The sequence below is a fragment of the Eretmochelys imbricata genome, chromosome 4 (assembly GCF_965152235.1).
Source record: "Eretmochelys imbricata isolate rEreImb1 chromosome 4, rEreImb1.hap1, whole genome shotgun sequence".
NCBI lineage: Eukaryota > Metazoa > Chordata > Testudines > Cheloniidae > Eretmochelys > Eretmochelys imbricata.
This window is the reverse complement of record NC_135575.1, coordinates 54,104,793-54,128,305: the sequence shown is the minus strand read 5'-3', so window position 1 is coordinate 54,128,305 and position 23,513 is coordinate 54,104,793. Positions and strand designations below refer to the sequence as shown.

The following is a 23,513-nucleotide window of genomic DNA, read 5'->3' as shown; positions in this document are numbered from 1 at the left end:
TTCAAAGTAGAGCCATGCTTCAATATATGCCTGTTGGGTGAGAGTTTGGCCCCAAAGTAAAATCATTCAGGTGTGGAAGAGGCTTATATGAGGCCTGTTTTTTAAACAAAGTTTGGGGTTTGGAATACAGAGACCTCATCCTGCATGTTGTCTTGGCAAACACATTATTACAAACCTTTTAAACCTTTTATTAAAGATTCTGGGGAGGTTTGGAGAGGGGGAAAGAAAAACACTTCAAGCCTTCGAAATGTAAAGTATTAAGTAAGGCTTTAATTTTAAGAACATCCCCTGTTCCTTTTCCACTTAGCTGGAGACAGTCTTTAGAAGGAAAAATCCCCTGTGTTTGACCATCTTAAATGGTAATAACTATCTTTTTGGGGAAACGAGAAGAAGCCATTGAGATGGGCTGGAGTTGCTGTTGTTGTTAAAGTCCGATCCTGTTTCCTAGAAGACAAAACAAGACAAACACACTTAAAAGGAGGAGGGCAAAGAACTGCAAAGATAGCCGATGTGACTTCTGTCTCTGATGTTGACTCTCACTTGCAATCTGACTGCTGGAAAAACACAGGCACAGCACAGGCGTCTTATCAGCCACTCAGAGACCTGGCAAATTTGTACCAGCTTTGGGCTGTTTAGGGCATTGCATGTAGCAGCCTCTTTCTGGTAACAGGGTTTCAACAGTGTTGCACAATATACAGGCTTGACTGACTAAGCCAAACTCGTATTAGACAGAAGGAAAAAGGAGAGGGATAGGAAAGAGAAGAAATACGGTAGGGAAGGAAAAGAACACATGCGGGAGGTGTGTGTGTGCGTGAGACAAAGTCTCACATTCCAAGTGGTATTCAGGACTTTGCCACCTTCACTGGCTCTGACTATGTCATCTGGTTCCCTCTCCATGCTCTGGTCAGGACATCGTTCAGGAATAGGATGAAGAAGGTCAAGGGTCCAGGATGCAGTGGGGATGGCAGCCATCATGGTGGAGTTTGCTTCATCCTTTCTCCTCTTTGTCAGCCAGTTTTGCAGGAGTCAGTTTTCCCTGCAAAGTTTCTGAGGACCCTAAAAGGAAGTGATGTGTGGAATAGCTCATCTCCCTCATTATTTTGTTAACCAGTTAGGCCTAATGTCTGACTTATCAGTTTTGGGTCATTGATTTCCAGTATCACACTGTTCTGTTTTTTGTTATGGGGTATGATTTTAACACAGTGCTTGAGTTTTATCAGTAGGCCTTTTTGTTTGGACTAATTCAGCCTTTGTCTCTTTTCTACACCTTTTCCCATCAGCATTTATTATTATAAGTTATTGTGACAGTTTATGAACTTTCACTTTTTGCAATTGAACTCACAATCAGGGTTAATTTGTAGGCCCAATTATCACAACAGGCCCTTCACTCTGCTTAAGCCTTGTGGGTTGGATGGATCCATGCAGGACACCATTGGTGGAGAGGCTCTGGGGCAAGGCATGCATCCACAACCCCTCACACTGCAGAGGGAAATCTGTATTGTCTTCCAATAGGATGATGCCAAAGAGGGTGTAATGGAGAAGAGCCTGTGGCTCCACGCTCAGTGGTTCCAGTGGCCCAAAACTGTGCCTTGAGAGGTGGGGAAGAAGGGCAAGCACAGTGATGGGGTGGTGTTGCAGCACCACAGCCTATCTGGGGTCTGAGACTGAATCAGTCTCCCTAACCCTGTATAGGTCCTGGCACAAAGTCCCAATTACTTTAGCTTTGACAAGGGAAATGGTGCACCTCTCTCTTTTGGCCTTCACCAAGTGTCTCTCTTAAGTTAGTTGATGGTCCAACAAAAAGGGTGTCATAATATCTGCTTTATCTAGCTTTGCAGAAGCACATTATAGAGACACAGCAGAACAGTAGCTTCACAACTGATTTTATGTGTTAGAATCCACAAAGTTATTTTTTTAAAATAAAAATCTGGGGGGAGCGGTGTTGGGGGTAGTTACACTGGTCACTGACTGGCATCGCTGCACTGGGCTACTGCATAAGGCCCCCGTCCAGCAAACACTTACATATATGTAATTTTACCCCATCAATAGTCCCATTGAAGACAATAGGACTACTTAAATGCTTAATGTTGTGTGTATTGCAGGATCTGGGCTTAAGTGGCATGCCCATAGCGTGTATCAAAATACATGAATGTCTTATCAACTTAAACATTCCTTGAAGGTCTGGCAGTTTTAATTGTGCTAACGGTCAAAGTATTTGTAAACCAGCATGTAAGAGATCTATAGTATACAAATACTACTGCTGGATAAAATCCTCCCTATCAGATGATCTAAAACGGGGTTGACAGGAAGCGGTGGCTTGTAAATTCCGAAAACATATATGATGATTTGATTTAACACAATGCATACTGAATACCTGACTCTAGGCGTTGTTTACAACTTAATGACTATTATATAATATTTATATGTTTAACTAATTCATAAGATATTGTTATAAAAGGAAAGCTCAGTTATTAATGCATGGAGTTCATTTTTGACAGGAATTTTTAATATGTGCTTTCATATGAGTCTGAAATAACTTTGCTAGATTTATGCATCCTTTCAGAATCCAGTACTATTGCTAAAACTAACTGTTTGCTTTTCAAACATAAGAACATAGTCTGACCCAGTAGGGCCATTCTTAAGGTCCATCTAGCCCAGTATCCTGTCTGCCGACAGTGGCCAGTGCCAAGTGCCCCAGAGGGAATGAACAGAACAGATAATCATCAAGTGAGGGATAGCTCAGTGGTTTGAGCATTGGCCTGCTAAACCCAAGGTTATGAGTTCAGACCTTGAGGGGGCTATTTAGGGCTCTGGGGCAAAAACTGGGGATTGGTCCTGCTTTGAGCAGGGGGTTGGACTAGATGATCTCCTGAGGTCCCTTCCACCCCTGATATTCTATGATTCTATAATCCATCCCCTGTTGCTCATTCACAGCTTCTGGCAAACAGGCTAGGGACACCATTCGTGCCCATCCTGGCAAATAGCCATTGATGGACCTATCCTCGATGAATTTATCTAGTTCTTTTTTGAACCCTGTTATGGTCTTGGTCTTCACAACATCCTCTGGCAAGGAGTTCTACAGGTTGACAGTGTTGTGTGAAGAAATACTTCCTTTTATTTGTTCTAAACCTGCTGCCTATTAATTTCATTTGGTGACCCCTAGTTCTTGTGTTATGAGAAGTAGTAAACAGCACTTCCTTATCTACTTTCTCTACACCAGTCATGATTTTATAGACCTCAATCAAATCTCCCCTTAGCTGTCTCTTTTCCAAGCTGAAAAGTTCCAGTCTTATTAATCTCTCCTCATACAGAAGCCATTCCATACCCCTAATAATTTTTGTTGACCTTTTCTGAACTTTTTCCAATTCCAGTATATCATTTTTGAGATGGGGTGACCAGATCTGCACAGAGTATTCAAGATGTGGGCGTACCATGGATTTATATGGAGACAACATGATATTTTCTGTCCTATTATCTGTCCCTTTCTTAATTATTCCCTGCATTTTGTTCGCTTTTTTGATTGCTGGTGCACATTGAGTGGATGTTTTCAGAGAACTATCCACAATGACTCCAAGATCTTTCTTGAGTGGTAACAGCTAATTTAGACCTCATCATTTTATATGTATAGTTGGGATTATGCTTTCCAATGTGCATTACTTTGCATTTATCAACATTAAATTTCATCTGCCATTTTGTTGCCCAGTCACCCAGTTTTGAGAGATCCTTTTGTAGCTTTTCGCAGTCTGCCTGGGTCTTGACTATCTTTAGTAATTTTGTATCATCTGCAAATTTTGCCACCTCACTGTTTGTCCTTTTTCCAGATCATTTATGAATATGTTGAATAGGACTGGTCCCAGAACAGACCCCTGGGGGACACCACTATTTACCTCTCTCCATTCTGAAAACTGACCATTTATACCTACCCTTTGTTTCCTATCTTTTAACCAGTTACCAATCCATGAGAGCACCTTCCCTCTTATCCTGTGGCAGCTTACTTTGCGTAAGAGCCTTTGGTGTGGGACTTTGTCAAGGGTTTTCTGAAAATCTAAGTACACTATATCCACTGGGTCTCCTTGGTCCACATGCTTGTTGACCGCCTCAAAGAATTCTAGTAAATTGGTGAGGCATGATTTCCCTTTACTAAAACCATGTTGACTCTTCCTCAACAAATTATGTTCATCTATATGTCTGACAATAGTGTTCTTTATTATAGTTTCAACCAGTTTTCCCAGTACTGAAATCAGGCTTACAGGCCTGTAATTGCCGGGGTCACCTCTGGAGCCCTTTTTAAAAATTGGTGTTACATTAGCTATGCTCCCTCCAGTCATCTGGTACAGAAGCTGATTTAAATGATTGGTTACAGACTACAGTTAGTAGTTCTGCAATTTCACATTTGAGTTCCTTCAGAACTCTTGGGTGAATACCATCTGGTTCTGGTGACTTATTGCTGTTTAATTTATCAATTTGTTCTAAAACCTCCTCTAATGATACCTCCATCTGGGACAGTTCCTCAGATCTGTCACCTAAAAAGAATGGCTCAGGTTTGGGAATCTCCCTCACATCCTCAGCCGTGAACACTGATGCAAAGAATTCATTTAGTTTCTCCGCAATGGCTTTATCGTCCTTGAGTGCTCCTTTAGTTCAGTGCTCTCCAAACTTTTCTGATCGCGCACCCTTATCAGTAAAAAATGTTTGAGCACGCACCCCCAATATATGTATATTTATTTATGTATAAATTATATACCTGTACTACTGTACTAATATATTATGTACATTAAAAACATACACAAAAATAGAAATTAAAAAAGGATGAGAGATTAAATAAACAATATTTTTAAAATATTTTTTTATTTTATTAACAGTACAAAAAACCTTTTTGCTCTCACTAAAAAAATATTATTAATATTTTTAGTGAGAGCAATGTGATTGAATATGCTTCATTATTTTTGAAAATCTTGGTTTAACACTTTGTGATACAGCGATTCGAAGGTCTGGTTCTAAATTCAGTTTATTTCGCACCTTGGTTTTAATGGCTGTCATAGCTGAAAAAGATGCCTCACAAAGATACGTAGATCCAAATGGAAGAAGTGCATCATTTGCTGTGCTTACTAAATCATGATACTCATTTTTCAATCCCATCCACCAATTATGCAAAGGTTTTTGTTGAAATTCGGCTAGTAAATTTCCATCTTCCCTGATGTCAATCAGTTGTTCTTGCTAACTAATTGGAAGGTGTTACATTTTTATATTTTTAACAAATGGGTTCAAAACCCACTGAACCTCTTCATTTGGAAGATTTTTAAACAGGTTAGAAAATTCTGTTTCCAAGTTTTTTAAGTGTGCAGATATGAGAGGTTTTTATAGGTGACACACTTACATTGTTTTCGGCAACAAAATCACATAACGATGGAAACATTTCCAAACATCTGTTTTCAAAATTCTTTCTCCATAGCACGAGTTTCTTTTGAAAAGCAGTTACTTTCTCACTCATTGTTAAAACGTCCCCTTTACCTTGAAGGGACAGATTAAGTGTGTTTATTTTTTCGATAATATCTGCTAGGTAGCACACTACTGACAGCCACTTGTTATCACAGAAAAGGTCAGCAAATTTGGAACCCTTGTCTTTTTCTAAAAGAAAAATGCGTAACTCATCTTTAAGTTTGACAACTCTTTTAAGCACTTTGCCACGAGTTAACCAGCAAATGTCTGTGTGTGGTACAAATGTTTTCAAGATCACTCCCCATCTCATTACAAAGTATTGTAAAGATTCTACTATTTAAAGGTCTTGTTTTTATAAAATTAACCACATGGATGACATCCTATAGCACTTTGTGCACTTCTGGCTCCAACTTCTTTCCTGCAATAGCTTGCCTATGAACGATGCAGTGAATGAATTTCACGTGTGGTGCTATTTCTGTAACCTTACCCCGGAATCCTTTCTTTATTCCAGTCAAAGCAGCCGCTCCATCAGTGGTTACACTTACAATTTTTTCATAAAACATTGTTTTTTATTAAAGAAGTCATTTACATATCTTCTCTGGTACATCTTTCCTTTAATGGCTCACAAAAAAGTAGTTCTTCATGTGTTTCATTATTGAAACAGAATCGAGCAAATACCATAAGCTGAGACATGTTAGAAACATCTGTACTTTCATCCAACTGTATAGCAAACCTCCCACACTGCGTAATTTGTTCTAATACTTGTTTCTTCAAATCTTCAGCAATGTTTTCTATGTGTCTTCCAACAGTATTTGCTGACAAAGGAATGCATTTTAGTTTGTCGCCATATTGTTTTCTGTGTATTATTTCATCCATTTTTACCGCGGCAGGAAGAACAAGTGTTTCCCCAATGGTTTGTGGCTTTTTGTCTTTTGCTATTCAGTAAGAAACCTCAAAAGAGGCTTCTAAACATTTATCGTTAAGTTTAGTGAAATTTTGTAAAGTACTGGATTGAGTATCGCGTGACTTTAAACATCGCTGAAAAAATGGTAGAGGTTTGTCTTCATGTTCTGGAGGCTTAGTTTTTAAATATCTTGCTAATCGTGAGGGCTCCATCCTATCATTAGTTAATATCTCAAGGCACAATACACACTTAGGGCGAGGTTCATAGTTAATATAGTGGATGTAAATCCATATTTCAAATAGTCTTCTTGATAATTTCAAATTTTTTTGGCTGACTTCTTGTCAGATCTGATTAGATCGTCGTTGTTTTCACCTCATAATGTGGCTGACAAAGAGCTCGTACTAGGAGTAGGAGAACTGTCAGCTCTGCCATTTTCTTCTTGTTTGCTTGTGCTCGCATTATTAGTATTCTCTTCAATCCGCGGTTTCTTTGCAGGAATCTTTTTAAGCCACTTGTCCATTTTGTGAGGGTTAGTTTTAGTTAAAACTAAATAAATAATATAATCCGCAAATCCACTTAACCGGGCACATGTAAACTGCAATACATCGCAATACGCTGAAAGCCAATGAACAAGTGAGGGCGCCACTGTCAACCCCTCCGGTTGTGGAACTCCCACTCTTCCCTCAGGATACCTCGCAGGGCTGTCTCCAGGCACCAGCGTAGGACGCATGTGCCTGGGGTGGCACACTGTAAGGGGCGGCATTCCGGCCAATCTTAGGGTGGCGCTCCTCCGGCCGCCCCCCCCCCTTTTTTCTCCAGTGGTGCCCCTCCTGCCGCACCTTTTCTCCGGTGGCGCTCCTCCTGTCGTGCCCCCCAATGGATCGTCTTGCGCACCCCACTGTGGGGACCGCTGCTTTAGCACCTCGATCGTCCAGTCGCCCCACTGGTTGTTTAGCAAGCTTCCTGCTTCTGATGTATTTAAAAAAAATTTGCTATTACTTTTTGAGTCTTTAGCTAACTGTTCCTCAGATTCTTTTTTGGCCTTCCTAATTGTATTTTTACACTTCATTTGCCAGTGTTTATGCTCCTTCCTATTTTCCTCACTAGGATTTAACTTCCAGTTTATAAAGGATGCCTTTTTGCCTCTCACTGCTTCTTTTACTTTGCTGTTTAGCCATGGTGGCTCCTTTTTGGTTCTCTTACTATGTTTTTTAATTTGGGGTACACATTTAAGTTGAGCCTCTATTATGGTGTCTTTAAAAACTTTCCACACAGCTTGCAGAAATTTCACTTTTGGCACTATACTCTTTAATTTCTGTTTAACTAACCTTCTCATTTTTGTGTAGTTCTCCATTCTGAAATTAAATGCTACAATGTTGGGCTGCTGTGGTGTTTTTCCTGCAACAGTGATATTAAATTTAAGAATATTATGGTCACTATTACCAAGAGGTCCAGCTATATTCACCTCTTGGACCAGATCCTGATCCTTGATCCACTTAGGGCTAAATCAAGAATTGCCTCTCCTCTGGGGGGTTCCAGGACCAGCTGCTCCAAGAAGCAGTCATTTAAGGTGTCAAGAAACTTTATCTCTGCATCCTGTCCTGAGGTGACATGTACCCAGTCAATATGGGGATAACTGAAATCTCCCATTATTAATTACTATTATTATTATTGAGTTTTCTATTTTAATAGCCTCTCTAATCTCCCCGAGCATTTCACAGTCACTCTCACCATCCTGATCAGGTGGTCGGTAATTTATGCCTACTGCTATATTCTTATTAGAGTATGGAATTTCAATCCATAGAGATTCTATGGTACAATTTGATTCATTTAAAATTTTTACTTAATTTGATTCTACGCTTTCTTTCACATATAATACTACTCCCCCACCAGCACGACCTGTTCTGTCCTTCCGTTATATTTGGGACCCTGGTATTACTGTATCCCATTGATTATCCTCATTCCACCAAGTTTCTGTGATATCTATTATATTAATATCATCATTTAATATGGGGCACTCTAGTTCACCCATTTTATTATTTAGACTTCTAGCATTGGTATATAAGCACTATAAAAACTTGTCTCCTTTAGACTGTCTGCCATTACATGATGTAATTGAATGGGACTCTTTTTTTATTTGTCTATTTCTGATCAGACCCTGCCTGTATTTTATCATTTTCCATCCTCTCGTCCTCACTAGGACATAGAGATTCTCTCTTAACAGATCCTCCCCTAAGGGATGTCTGAACCATGTGCTTCTCCACACCTGTCGACTTTCCCCCAGCCTTTAGTTTAAAAACTGTTCTACGACCTTTTTAATGTTAAGTACCATCAATCTGGTTCCATTTTGGTTTAGGTGGAGCCCATCCATCCACCAAACTGTACACCTATTCTCTGCAAATCTTTAGTGTAGCTAGCTCCTGATTGATACATGAGGTCCCAAGATATCTTTAGTTATTGCTTAGTCAGTTAGCTTGCACAAGCTAACTCATGTTGATAAATGCAAAGTAATGTACACTGAAAAATATAATCCCAACTCTACATACAAAATTATGGGATCTAAATTAGATGCTACCACTCAAGAAAGAGATCTTAGAGTCATTGTGGATAGTTCTCTAAACACATCCACTCAATGTGCGGCAGCAGTCAAAGAAGCTAACAACGTTAGGAACCATTAGGAAAGAGATAGATAATAAGAAAGCAAATGTCATAATGCCACTATATAAATCCATGGTACGCCCACACTTGAATTCTGCATGCAGTTCTGGTTGCCCCATCTGCAAAAATATATATTAGAATTGGGAAAAGTACAGAAAAGGGCAACAAAAATATTAGGGGTATGGAACAACTTCCATATGAGGAGAGATTAAAAAGACTAGGACTTTTCAGTTTGAAAAAAAGATGACTAAGGGGGCATATGATAGAGGTATACAAAGTCATGACTGGTGTGGAGAAAGTGAATAAGGAAGTGTTATTTACTCCTTCACATAACACAAGAACCAGGGGTCATCCGATGAATTAATAGGCAGCAGGTTTTAAAACAAACATAAGGAAGTATTTCTTCACACAATGCACAGTCAACCTATGGAACTCATAGCCAGGGGATGTTGTGAAGGCCAAAACTATAACTGAGTTAAAAAAAAGAATTAGACGAGTTCATGGCGGAAAGGTCCATCAATGGTTATTAGCCAAGACGATCAGGATGCAACTCCATGCTCTGGGTGTCCCTAGCCTTTGACTGCCAGAAGCTGAGAGTGGATGACAGGGTATGGATCACGCAATAATTGCCCTATTCTGTTTGTTCCCTCTGAAGCACCTGGCACAGGCCACTGTCAGAAGACAGGATACTGGGCCAGATGGACCACTGGTCTGACCCACTATGGCTGTTCTTATGTTCTTAAGCCAGTTTAATTAAACATACAGTGGTACTTCTAATAGCAGCACAGGAAGTGATGGTGCATCAGGTTTATTACCATTAAACATAAGTTACTCTTCTCTCTAAAACGTCAGTGTATTTTTTTTCTCTTTTCCCAGTGAGCAACAGTGACGCCTTTGAAGAGTTTCACAGAAATATGTATGACAATCAACCAGCTGATGTTCTGAAACCTAATGTTATTCTTTGGAGATGTAAAACAAATCTTGCAGGTTGTTGCACCTAAAACTGCTTGTTAGGGCTAGCATTTGATATTTTGATCAGTATTCATTCCTTACAACAGATAACCTAACATGGTATAGTTTGTCCGAGAGCAATAGGCTTTTGCAGTGGATATGCTTCTTTCTGAATCAGAGACACAGCATACAGTAATATACGTCAAGGTACCACATAGTACACACTAAATCTATTTACCAAGAAAAACAGTAGATTTAATGACAGGTTTCAGAGTAGCAGCCAAAGAAAAGGAGGACTTGTGGCACCTTAGAGACAAACAAATTTATTTGAGCATAAGCTTTTGTGAGCTACAGCTCACTTCATCGGATGCATTCAGTGGAAAATACAGTGGGGAGATTTATATACACAGAGAACATGAAACAATGGGTGTTACCATACACACTGTAAGGAGAGTGATCAGGTAAGGTGAGGAGTTACCAGCAGGAAAGCCGGGGGGGTGGCGGAAGCCTTTTGTAGTAATAATCAAAAATCAATGTAGTGTAGTCTACATGTGGAATTCTTCCTTCTGATTACATACAAATGTATGCTCCCTCCCTGACATCCTGCAGCAAGTTATCATAGAATATCAGGGTTGGAAGGGACTTCAGGAGGTCATCTAGTCCAACCCCCTGCTCAAAGCAGGACCAATCCCCAATTTTTGCCCCACATCCCTAAATGGCCCCCTCAAGGATTGAACTCACAATGCTGGGTTTAGCAGGCCAATGCTCAAACCACTGAGTTATCACTCCCCCCCCCCCATATAATGACGTCAAGATGAATATATGGCCTCAGTCTCTGGACCCTGTATAATGCAGAGGCAGAATGGGGCTTCTGAACTTCAATAATCTATACCCCAAACTTTCACTTTAAAACAGTGCTATTCTGATTAGAAACAAATACTATTGTGGGAAGACGTGTTTTGAATAAAAGTCTTAATCTGATATTTCTGTGGCTGTGATCTGTACCCTAACTTACTTCAAATGTTAAACATGCTGTACCTATTTTTAAACATTAAAAATTAAAAAAAGACTTTATACTTTTATTTTTCAGGAAGTGCTGACTGTACTTCTCAAAAAGTCGGTGTTGGAGAATGCTCAGTTGCTTTCTGAAGCTGCTCTTTCACAAGAGTGAGAAGTCTGTCAGCCTTCAAGAAGAAAGGTCCTTAGAAGCAGGGCTCAATCCAGGACTTCTTTAGGGTTTCCAGAGGCTTTTTAACCAAACTAAAGAATCTAATCACTCCAGTGTAAATTGTACAGCTGCTTGTTGTCATAGCTCTTTTTTTGAAAATATGTCCACAGTGCTTCTGCAACCTATGTGACAAGAAATCCAGGGTTGTACTGTAAAGTCTTGCTGTGACTTGTGACTACATGTTAGCACAACATACAGTACTGCCTACCAAAACACCTGGATAGCTATGGATTTGACGTGTGATGGTATTTCATAGTATGTAGAGTGGTGCTCTATATAGAATAGCAAACTACAACATGTAAAGCACTTAAAAGAAGTTTCAGGATGTAAAGATAAAATGTATCCTTGTATATGATCACACCACTCTCTACAACAGCAAGAATAATAATTAGTGCTTATAATCTGAAGGTGGCAAAGTGCTTTACAAAGGATGGTAAATATAATTATCCCTGTTTTGTAGATTAGGAAAACAGAGACTGAGGTGGCTGAAGTAACTGAGGTGGTCAGAGTCACACAACAGCTTAATGGTAGAGCAGGGAGTAGAACACAGGTTTACCAATTCCTGCCCAGGTCCTCGTTGGTTTTGGATCATGTTGCCTCCAGATAAGATCCATACCTATTCTGAGTAAGTGGAGGGTGCTCATTAGTGTAGTATTTAGGCATCAAGCGAAGCCAGTTAAGGGCTTCTCTTAGCATATAGGTAGTTCTGGTTGCATGAAATTAGTTTTGGTCATAAGTATTACAGAATACATTTAGAGAAGAAGGAAGGGCTTTCATGAAAATGGTAATACCTGAGACTGAACAAATCTGAAAGGTGCAAAAAAGTTCTATTATGTCTGTAAACAGAACAGTTCACAAAATCTCATGATGCTCCCACAGCTGACTTTGGGAGTTTAGGATGACCTGTCTGGGCCCCCCTAATACACATAACTGAGCCATTTTAAAGAAAATGCTTCGTCTACTGTCAGAGAAGTGGGGCCCATACGCTTGTACTGGGGGCCTTGGCTAGCTGTCAGTATCTAATATTTTTATCAAGGGACAAATCTCCAAATAAGACAAGGGTCTGATGGCTACTAGACCCTCACTAAGCAGAGAACTGTGAGTATTCTGGTGGATTTATGCCTGTATCCCCCGCTCTCCAATCTTCTACCTGTTTATAGAATCTAAAGTGGCTAGCATTATTAATATATTAATACACAAAACTTCATTGGGAAGCAGGGTTGCTGTACACACAAAAGGCAGGAAATTAAAAGATAAGCTACTTAACAGTACATACCCTCTACTCCTCCACCCACAAGCACTCACTTTAAGTATCATTACAACTGTCATACACCACAAACCATGCACAGCAGCCGTAACACTGCTCCATTTTCACATTTCTGCACACATCCCTACCAGCTTATTTTCCCACAACACAAGTAGTTGTGGATGTTTGATGCAGTAGGTGATTACATTAAGAGAAGGTAGTTTGATGAAGGATTGCGTACAGACGGGCAGCTGAAGGGGGTAATTGAAGGCTGGCATCTCTAGGGGGCAGAATAATGGTTGCTGTCAAGTGGCTTAACTTTTCATGACCTCGATTTTGTGGGTTTGAATCAGTTGTGCTATGTATGGAGTAGCTGCCACGGTTATGTAAGGATGTGGGAGTGAGTCCAGAACCCTAAGGTTTTAGAACACGGACATCTGGAAGGCAGAGGGCAGACAGCCTGGCAGTCTGATGCCTATAGCTGGCTCAGATGGCTGTTAGGGAACATTTAAATAAAACTAACTTAACTATTAAGCTCTTTATGTCTTAATAAGAACAACACACCAGATATTGACGCTCAGTATGCTGTGTATTAATTTCCAAGGTTTTTTCTGTGCTTAATGGGGTGGGCAGTGGATGAGCAGAGAGGAGTGGGCCTGCGGGGCTACAAATGAAGTAGGAAAATATTTTATCTAGCATTAGCTCTGCCTGAACCCTCCCATACCAGCAGTTGTGCACACAAACCCTTTTCTGCTGTAGGACAAAAATCTGACAGAAAAGTCAGCTACTCCCGGAGATAGTTTTAAGTGTGTCTGGACTCTTGACCCCATTGGTTAGGGTTGCATGTGCCTGTTCTCCCTCACTCAAGCAGGTTTCTATGTCTCCCCTCACATCAATCAATAAGGTTTGGTTGTGCTTGCCCCCACTGCTGCCCCACCATCAGTCAGGATAGCATGTGCCCACCCCTAAACTCTCCTCTAATTAATCAGACTTTTGTATGTCCCCACACCAATCAATCAATCAATCAATCCTATTTTGTCTGCGTTCACTCCTTCCCAAATAACCAATCAGCTTTCTGTGTTCCTGCCTTACCCCATTAACCAAGCAGGGTTGTGTGAACGCCCCTTTCTGCCCTCCCCTCCTCAGAATAATCAGGCTTCCATGCCCCACCATCAATCAATCAATATTGTGCACATCCTCCCCCCACACCCTCACTGCCACAATCAATTGTGTTATCGTGTACTTGCACTCCATCGATCATGCTTGCGTGCACAGTACATATGAACTTTCAGTTACAATGTTAGTAGCAGCTAAAAATGACCCTAAATCCCACATTCGGTTAAAACATTTTCTGTGTTGCCCCGGTTCTCTGCAGGATCCACCTCTACCAAGTTTTTGTGTGGATAAACTATAAGTAGAACTGCCAAGGAGATCTTGAGCCAGAGCCCAAGTTTCAAACCCTTACCATTAAAAATACAAGAAACAAAACAAAAACTACATAGAAAATTCAAAGAGAAAAAACACTAACCCAATCTTAAATGTCACATTAACTGGCGATACACTTTTGGAGAAAAAACAGGAATTTATGCCCTATTTTTGAACATTACCCTAACTATGGAGTCTCCATAACCAGGCATTTCCACAATTCTAACAAATACATGAGATATTCTGTATACATCTGTGTATTTGGCTGTGTCAAGAAAGGATGAACTAGGCCTTGAAAAATGATGGATTATGAGAATTTGGAGTGTCTATAAAATTTCCTTACTTATACATGTGCAGATTACCATGGTGATGTGCTGTTGGTTGAATCATTAATATCTGGTGTCTATACTGGCTGAGCTGCTGTGTAAGAGATGACTTCCATTGATATGTCTTGATACATCAGTTACCAAAACCCCACAAACATAATTAACAATGAGATTTTGGAGAAACCTCAACTAAAGTGAAAGTTAATGTCAGAATCATTTAATGGTTGTCTTTGACCTCTCTATCAAAACAGTGCACTATTATTAATACCACAGTAATGCATCAAGGTTTCCCCCACCTATTTTTAAAAACACTTATAGGTGGAGCTGGTAGTACTGCCTATTATTAAGGTTATCTTTCTCATTGGAAGTGTTGGGTGTGCCTTCCCTGTAGGGTTAACCTGGACTCCTGCCTGGGCTTTAGCCCTGAGTCCCTGACTATTCACATATGAAAACTTTTTACTTGGGTTTGGAGGCGCTTTGAATGCGAGCTAACTTACCCAGCTGAGGGTATAGACTAGAGCCTGGGTTCTGCTTGAACTTGGGCTGTAACCCATGTACTTTGCAGTATGGATGCAGGCTGTAAACCAGTTATTTAACATGGGTACTGACAGTCTTCCAATGCCTTCCCACAATTCTCTTGGGCCATATTTTCCTGCCCTTCTACCTACTCCCTTCTTCTGCACTGGAAGTCACCTATCAGTTTATGTACACCAGTTTAGTATTTAAACCCACATTCCAAGTGTCTAGAAGTACTTCAGTTTACTGAGTTAACAGGCTAAGAGTCCTTCTACACAGGGGGAAGGCAAGCACAGACAAGTTCTCCCACAACACACTGTGAAACAATTCATAGAGTGGTGCAGCTTAGTGCAAAGCTAAGAACCATGGGATATGCCCCCAGAAGTCCTAACCTGGGTTAGGGCAGTGCCAGTAGGGATGTGACTACGCAGGAAGGACAGGTGGCTTAGCAGTGTGGACACTCAGACCCAGGCTTTGCTAAGCCAGGTTCCCTGACTGCCCAGACCTGAGTTAACTCTGGGTTTGTACTGCCATAGCATCTACAAGCCCCAGTCATAGACCAGGACCTCATTGTGGTAGGCGCTGTACAAACAGCAAACAAAAAGACAGACACTGCTGCAGAAAGCTTACAGTCTTTCTATGTAATACTCTGAGGCCCTGTTGTCAGTGGCTTTATATCTTTGTCAAACTGTAACCATTTGGGTTGAAACTTTCTGTTCCAGTTGTCTGCCTCCGGCTGATTATTTTTATTTATTTTTGGAAAATTTCAGCCAAAACAGTTCAACTGTTTCTGAGAGTGAGGTCAGGGGAAAACATGCTGTTTTGTCCATCTAAATAAACTCTGGTAAACTTTTATTTGAAAATCTCTAGCACCTCCATTGCTTGGAGCAAAGATCTGAAATTTGGCAGGGGGTGGCTTTTGTGTGACAGACGTGCCTTTGGCAGCCCCTGTCAAAACCCACCCAAATTTGGCCAAGTTCTAAGCCTTTAAAAAATCATAGTTTGCATATGCTCCGTAGAGACTCAGGCACCAATCCACAAAGTTACTTAGGCAGCTAAATCTTGGTCCCAGTCTTAGGCTCCACTGTGATCCGGGTGCTCCAGGTGCCTAAGTTTTCAGGGTAAATGTTCCCTAGGCATCTGTGTTTCTGCCACTGGGAGCATGCGCTGCTGCCTCACCCTAGGCATCTGGATGCCTATTTCCTGCCTAAGCCCCAAAGTGATCCACAAACTGGGGGGAAATAGGTGTTCACTCACTCGTCCATCTCCAGGCAGCAGCTGATCAGGTACATGTGCTCAGCAGTGGCAGTGGTGTCTTCCTATAACTTTTAGCTCAGTAGTTAGAGCACTCACCTTGGATGTGGGAGACCAAGGTTCAATTGCCCCCTCTGGCTGATGGGGGAGAAAGCATTTGAACAGGAGTCTCCCACCACTCAGGAGTGCTCTAACTATGGTGCTATAGGCTATTCTGATATGGGTCTCTCTCAATCTCTCCTGTGTAAGCTGCTCCACTGTGGATAAATAATGAAAGAGTGATTGGAGTAGGGGGCACTGGACCTTGGTCTCCCACCTCCTAGGTGCCTCTCTCTCTCTCGGCCCATTACTATTTAAGTATTTAGAGACAATGGAACAGCATTCCCCCTGTCATTGGCATCTCCCATTGACTAATTTAATGACTTGCTGGCTTTTGTTGATCACATTCTAAGGTGCCTATCTCTCCCCATTCATTGTATAGGGAGCCAAGGTGCCTAATTAGGTTTTGTGGATCACAGTGTTGTTCCTGTGATTTTCTAGGTGTCTAACAATTAAGCATTGTGACACTGAGCATTGCAACGCCTCTGTCCCTTTATGGATCCAGACCTTAGATTTTAGCAACTAAATTCTCTGGAGATTCCATCTGCTCTGGGCATGCTCCAGCATAGGGCTGAGCAGAACTTTCCCTGCAATAAAGCCCTGGATGCCAGGGGCTGATTGGATCCAGATTCAGATCCTGGCACAGGCACCTAAACTGAGAGTAGGGAGCCTGTCTCTCCTGTGTTTGAAATGACCCAGGCAGCATGGAGGAGAAACATGGAGATGGGACAAGAGTTTAGAGGAGGGAGTAGATTGGAATAAGGAGCCTGGCCAGATCTGGCAGCTTTCTAGAGCGTGGCAACATGGCCAATAGGAAGCACAGAATCTGCTGCCCTGAATCTCACCCAGCATCTTTCCCCCTAAGAAAGAATGGATGGGATTGTCTTTGTGGCTCATCAATGCTACTGTTTAACTGGAAGGGTTAGTGTTTAGTAACTTAAAACGCTCTCTGAAAGGGGCAGAGTGCATTTCCTTGCTTTATTCTGAGTTCTTTGGTGGTCAAGTGAGAATCAAATTTAGATCTCATGCATATCAATAGAAAAGACATTCAGCTAGGGTACAATGGCATGATTAGCAGATTTACAAGCAATAATGAGCTAGTACTTTGTACTGGGATTTGTATGAAATTATTTTCTCTTAACCATCACTTTTCCAATACCAACAGAATCAAATACTATATTGTAACTCTGTCTACTCTTTATGTTCAGGCATATATCAGCATCATTTTATTATTCCTTAAGGATCAATATAACATGAACACCAAGAATTGATCCATTTTGTGCCTATAAAAGGGGCTGCGGGCAGCAATTAGAATGAGGCCATCCAAGTTCTAATCCTTAAAATAGCCAAAAATATTAAAAAATAGCTGGGGGCATATTTTGGTGTGGGTTAATGCATTAGCTTTTCATCTCCTCAAAGTTAAAGTCAGGTCATCAGCCCAAATAAGTTTGGTGGTCTTATCTGGCCTTGATTTTTGTATGTCTTAAACACATCACTCATTGCAGTCTGGTGAGTGCCCTAATCACTAGGTTATAGGATATTCTGATGTGGGGCTCTCTCAATCTCTGTTGAAGTTGGTCCACTTAAATTAAACAACGGACTATCTAAACATTAATTGGGCTAAAGAAAGCATTTGAATGATTATCTAGCTTGGTGGTTAAGGCACCCATTTGAGAGGTAGATGATCCCTGTTCCAATCCCTTCTTCCCGCTCAGGAAGAGGGGGAACTTGGACCGGGAGTCTCCCACATCCTGGTAAGTACCCTCTCCACTAAGGATTACAAGGGAGTTCCTTCCTCCCCACTGCACCTGCTATTGTATAAGCTCACCTGAGAGGCCCAATACCGTAGGCAGCCTTTGAGCAAGCCTAGTGGATTGTGCCCCCCACCCACACGTGACTTGGGCAGCTGCACACCTATCTTGCCCGGTTTGTGTGGCAGGAGATAGGCATCTGGGCATCTAGTGAGACTGCAGTGCACATGCGCAGAGGCAAAAATTTAGACATCAAGCGAATTTAGGCACATACAGGGATAGGCAGCAGCCAGGAGGGAGTTTTGTGGATTATAGTGGGGCCAAAAACAGGACTTAGGTGTCTAAGTACCTTTGTGGATCCTATTCCTTGTGCCTCCCTATTCCTGGGTCCCTACCATGCCCCCCCGCTTCTCCTCCACCATTCTAATTTCTTTTATTTTTACCTGTCAACATTTTTAACATTGGGATGGTGAGGAGAGCTAATCTGGAGTATTATTATGCCAGAAACTGTTAATGGATCCCATGAACCAGTTCCTTGATCTACAGACACTTACAGATGTCGATGAAACTGCTTGGTCTGCTAACCCGACACAAGGAGCTGGTCCCATTTTCCCCATCTGTTTTTTTACCAAATTCAATAGGATTCTGCCCATTAATGCCTAGAACATTCCCTGAAATTTTGTAGTTGATCAGATTCAGTGTTCTAAAGTTACCATGTTACACACAGACAAACAGAAAAATATCATCAAGTTGCGTGTAGGACTTTGCTGTACTTGGCCAACTAATTATACTTTGCTGGACATAAACCCAAGGTATCAGCTTCATGTACAGATTAAGTGTTCCTAAATATCTCAAAGGGTTGGTAGTGTACTGGTGATTAGCTTTCCCCACTCCAAATACCTATGGCCTTCTTACCTCATGGTTATGATATAAACATGAACCCAGATGACCCACCAAGGAAAGTACTGTATATTGCCACTGCTTCATTGGCTCAGCTCAGTAGGTGGTATGAGTTGTAATTTGTCTCAGCAAAAATTCTGCAGTTCTGCAAACGAGTAAACAAAAGGAAACGACATAGGAATAAATTGGAGAGACCAAGTGGAAAAGGAGAAAGCCCAAACACTTGTCAAGTATGCAATATATAGCCAGCAAAGATTACTCCAAAAAAGGACATTTTCTGAAGGATTGTAATTACATTAAAAGAAAGGGACATACAGGCTTGCAATGATTTCATGGCTTTTTCCATAATAGAATTTTCTAGTGGAGCTTTTCTTCCTATGTCTAGTGCTCTTGTAGTTTTCAACTTCTAAAACATTTCAGCCTCTTTCCACTCCCTATAGTTTTTAGTAGCATTATCTCTGTTTAGGCTAAATGAAGACAACAAACCATTGGCTTCATGTGTAGTGACACTATCAAACAGAAGAGGGCACTAAATCAAAGGCATCAAGGTTGCTGAAAAGTACCACAGAGGATCCTTCCAGTACACAGAAAACCTGAAGCTGAACAATGCAGACAAAAATGAATAATTTATGGTTTTTACTGGAGAAAATTGGCTTGATTTTGAAGCTTAACTGCAGTTTGAAGGAAATGCAAATTATATTGTTTCTTTTCATTCTACAGTTGTAGAAGGCAATTATCTTCAATGCATCATCAGTGGGGTTCTAACTGTATATCCTTGTCTACACAATTAGCATTTCAATTATTTTTTAAAACATCATAAACAAATACATTGCACAATAATACAAGCACTGGAAACTCTCTTATGATTTCTAACAGAAAACTGGAATCTATGTCCCAAAAAATTTCTGAACTATTTTCCTGAATTCTTTACTGATTGCTATTATAATCTTTCTCTTTAAGACTGATCATAAAATTGAAAACTGATGTGGTCAGATTTTTAAAGTTACACACACACAACTGTGTATATGCATTTGATTGTGCTTAATTTATTCATTAAAATATTCAGTGTAAGTCTCCTGATCACGTATATGGAAGTGCACGCCTAGTTGAAGGACTAGCAGGCTAGTTGTAGATGCTAAGACCTAATTTTCCTGAGACAGTGTGTATATTTTACGAACAACTGTTAACCAAGTATATGCCTCAATAGTGGCGATTTCATGTAAATTGGCTGCATTACAGATGGGGCTGGTATCACCATCTAACATTAAAGTTGTTCCACACTGCCAGTTGTAAGATCGTGCTGTCTGTTGCTTATATCTTTGCCAAACTTTAAGCAGTGTGGAGGAGGAAACTGCTGGACTGGAATGTAGAGAGTCCAAGAGCTGGGACTGTGGGAGGTTAGTGATGATATGAGTTAGGGAAAAGGAGCGTGAGTGGTAGCAACTGGGACTGGAGGTTGGTAGGAATGAGGGAAACTGGAACTGGTAGCTGAAGTGGGGGGAGACTGGGACTGGCTAGGTAAAGAGACTGGGAGCTGGGAGTAGAGACTGGGACTGGGAGCCAGTCTGGCTGGCTGGGTAAGGAGACTGGAACTGAGAACCAGTGGGGTGGAGGAAGTAGTTATGGGGAAGAGACAGATCTGACAAGGAGTCAGGGTATGGGGAGAAAACTGGGACTGACCAGGCAACAAGACTGGGACAAAGAGCCAGGGGAGGGAGATTGGGAGAGGGAGCTACTGGGGTAGGGTGACTGGATGCCAGGGTTGGGGAGAAAGATGGATCAGATGAGGAGGTGAAAAGGAGAAGTGGGACTGTCTGGGCAAGGAGCTGAAGGTGAAAGGGACTGCGAATGGCTAGGCAAAAGGACCAGGAATCTGCAAAGGGAGACTAGGATTGTAGGGCAAGGAGACTGAGACTGGGATGAGCAGCCTGAGCAGTGTAGATTGGGACTGGCCAGGTGGGGAGAATAGGATTAGGACAAGGAGCCATGGAGGGGAAGGGACTAGTGGAAAACATAGTATGTGATCATGTAATTAAAGACTGTATCATAATGCAAACACAGGAGGCTGAATTAAGGTTGCACAGGCAATCTTAATAAAGTTCTTTTAACACAGTTTTGTGTGTGTAATCTGTACATAAATTTCTATTCTATTCAAGGTCTTAAATCACAGCCAACACCGTGGCATTTTAGCCTGGCTAAAGCTTAATATTTGCAAACAGAGGGTTCAATTTGGAGCGCACAGCTGTTTTATACCAGTGTAACTCATTGACATCAGCGGAGTTACTCCTGATACACACTAGTATGAAAGCAAAATCAGGCCAAGAATTGACATGCCACATCACTGAGGGGATGATAAATGTATTATACATTTGGATTATTTTAACAATCGTGTGGGTTTTTTATTTGTAGAAAACTTGAATGGACATTTCAAAACTGTCACTACATGTTATCTGTTAAGCCATTTTTAACATAACTGTTTTCAAAAGGAACTCTTATTACATGAGTTTGTGTTTACATTGTGTCTCCCTTCATTTTCAGAAATAAGCATACATTAGTTCTATATTTATTAACTTTTTATATTTTTTTCAGACGATTCAGAGATTTTTTGACAATATAAAAATGTTGACAGAGAAGATTTTGAAAGTATATAGCCTTATGTGCTGATTTCTTTTCATATGTCATTTCACTCGTTCTTTAAGACCTTTTCAAGTTTCTTTTCAAACTTTGGTCCTTAAAGTTACGCACCTAAATACATATTTAGATACTTAAATGAAAGTGGCCTGGTTTTCAGAAGTGCCAAGCTGCTGGTGCAGAGGCATGCTGCGGATCCTGAGAAACCTTCCGGCTTGGAGACAGTCCGACAACCTTTCCTTTGGATGAGGGGAATCCCCATTTCCTTGCCAGGATGACATGAGGGAGATCTCTGTGAGGGAATCACCACAAGGGTCTGAATGCAATAATTTTGTAATGTCATACTACTCCACTAAGATCTCATTTTTTCCCTTGGTTATTACATTGGAAATTATCCAGGGGAAAATCTGATCAATGTGCACCACAGCAAAAATGGAAAACTAACCACCAACTCAAGTTCTGTGAACTTGCTTTGAGAGGAAGAGGGGAGAGAAGAGAAAGTTGGGAATTTTTCAATATAAAATGTTGACCAACAAAACAACAAATCTCATTATTTTAGGTTGAATGCTAATCAAACTTGATAGAACCAAATGTGATTGTTATGTCATCTTATTGCAAACTGCCTAAGTGCCAATCCTACAAACATATGGAGGTGTTTATCTTGCCTAGTGCAAGTAGTCACTATTTGATTCAGCAATGTTTACAGAAACTGTCACTGAAAGTGTTCTTTTTATGATTTTCATTGTCACAAGCATGAATAGTAAGTGGACTGTTAATGTACAGTCTCTATTTTGCAAGTGACAGCTGCTCTTGCAACGAAGAATCATTGTTTTATTGTAGCAGAAATCAGTTTCTATAAATGTGTGGGTACCCAAACATCAGAGCTTTAAGCCCCATACAAGTCTTTCAGATTTTTTTCTTTTTACACTGATATCATTAAATTTACCAGTACATCTCCATTTCCATTAATATGACATTGTTTTGTATAGATGCCTTCTGTAACAAAGAAACAACAACACATGTTATAATATCACACATTACCAGAACAAAACATGTTTACTGATTTTTTTTTCAAAAATAGTTGGAAGGAAAAGCCAAAGTACTTCTTCAGCAAGACAATTTATATTTATGATAGGTACTCACTGAAATTTAAACATTTTTTTTTACTTCTGAAAAAGGAGGGCTATTAATCTGAGAGAGAAAATATATGACTAGAAACATCACCCAATATAAATAAAACCGAATAACTATGGAAATACAGAAAGAAAAAAATCCACAGCAAAATCTAATTTGAAAGTCACTTGAAAGTGAGACACTTTATTATGTTTTAACTGATACATCTGGTTAATGTAGATTATAAAATTATCAGAACAGAAATCATACCTAATTCTGGAAAAAGAAAAGGAGTACTGGTGGCACCTTAGAGACTAACCAATTTATTTGAGCATAAGCTTTCATGAGCTACAGCTCACTTCATCGGATGCATCTTCTGGGTAATCTTCAGGGGAAATCATGGACATCAATACACAGGCACTATCAATTAATCATAGCAATGAGGAAACCGCTCAAGCATACAACGGACACTGAATATTTGTATTCTAGTTTTTTTCCGTCAATCTAGATTCCTTCTGTTCCAGTAATGACAATCTAAATCCAATAAAATCATTTTATTATTCTTATATTCTCCCTCCTTTGCTCCTCCTTCCCTTAACCTACATCTGCTCACCCATCTCTGCATCCCATCGATCTCCTCCATCACCCCCATCCTCCAAAATCTGCCTCACTGTCCCCCACTCCCGTTCTCTCCTCTGCCACCCCCTCGGATCCCCGATCTGTTTCTCCCTCTCTCTCTCCCCCAGACCCCAGCTTTTTGCTCCATCACCAAAAGCTGCTCCAGCCTCCTCCGTCCCCCAACTCGATCTGTTCCTCCTCTCCTTCCGATCCACTTCTGCTCCCTAAACACCTACCCCGACCTCTTCCTTCATCCTTCCGGCCCCCTATTTCCTCCTTTGTCTCCTGATCCGTTCCTCTCCCCAGCCACTCACCCATCTGGCCGGACTCTGGTGAGCTGCTGGGTGCTCGCTGCTGCAGCCCGCTCCTGCCCGGCTCGCTGCGGGCGTTACCTTGGCCAGGGACAGGAGCCCGAGAGAGGCAAAGGGTGAGGGCAGCAGCCTCACGTCGCCAG

General features: G+C 41.0%; 1 protein-coding gene and 1 long non-coding RNA gene across 8 annotated transcripts in view; one reads left to right on the top strand and one right to left on the bottom strand.

The window, feature by feature from the left end:
- Positions 1–11,177, top strand: part of MGARP (mitochondria localized glutamic acid rich protein) — a 47,147-nt gene extending 35,970 nt beyond the window's left edge. For 3 of the 5 annotated variants that reach the window (XM_077815248.1, XM_077815246.1, XM_077815243.1), the window contains one exon: positions 9,878–10,933. The gene's annotated coding sequence lies outside the window, so the exon portion shown is untranslated. Of the gene's footprint in view, positions 1–9,877; positions 10,934–11,042 lie in introns of those variants that run through there. The other 2 variants (XM_077815247.1, XM_077815244.1) reach the window with 1 other exon arrangement.
- Positions 53–23,462, bottom strand: LOC144264024 (uncharacterized). Of its 3 annotated transcripts, XR_013345922.1 has the most exons (4): positions 23,374–23,462; positions 21,443–22,975; positions 18,713–18,842; positions 11,165–11,302 (listed from the first exon to the last, which is right to left on the bottom strand). It is a non-coding gene; the product is annotated as an uncharacterized LOC144264024 (long non-coding RNA). The 3 variants fall into 3 exon arrangements; XR_013345923.1 differs by lacking the exons at positions 11,165–11,302; positions 23,374–23,462 and adding an exon at positions 53–444 and having other exon boundaries at positions 21,443–23,074; XR_013345921.1 differs by lacking the exon at positions 23,374–23,462 and having other exon boundaries at positions 21,443–23,074.
- Between the last annotated feature and the right edge of the window lie 51 nt (positions 23,463–23,513).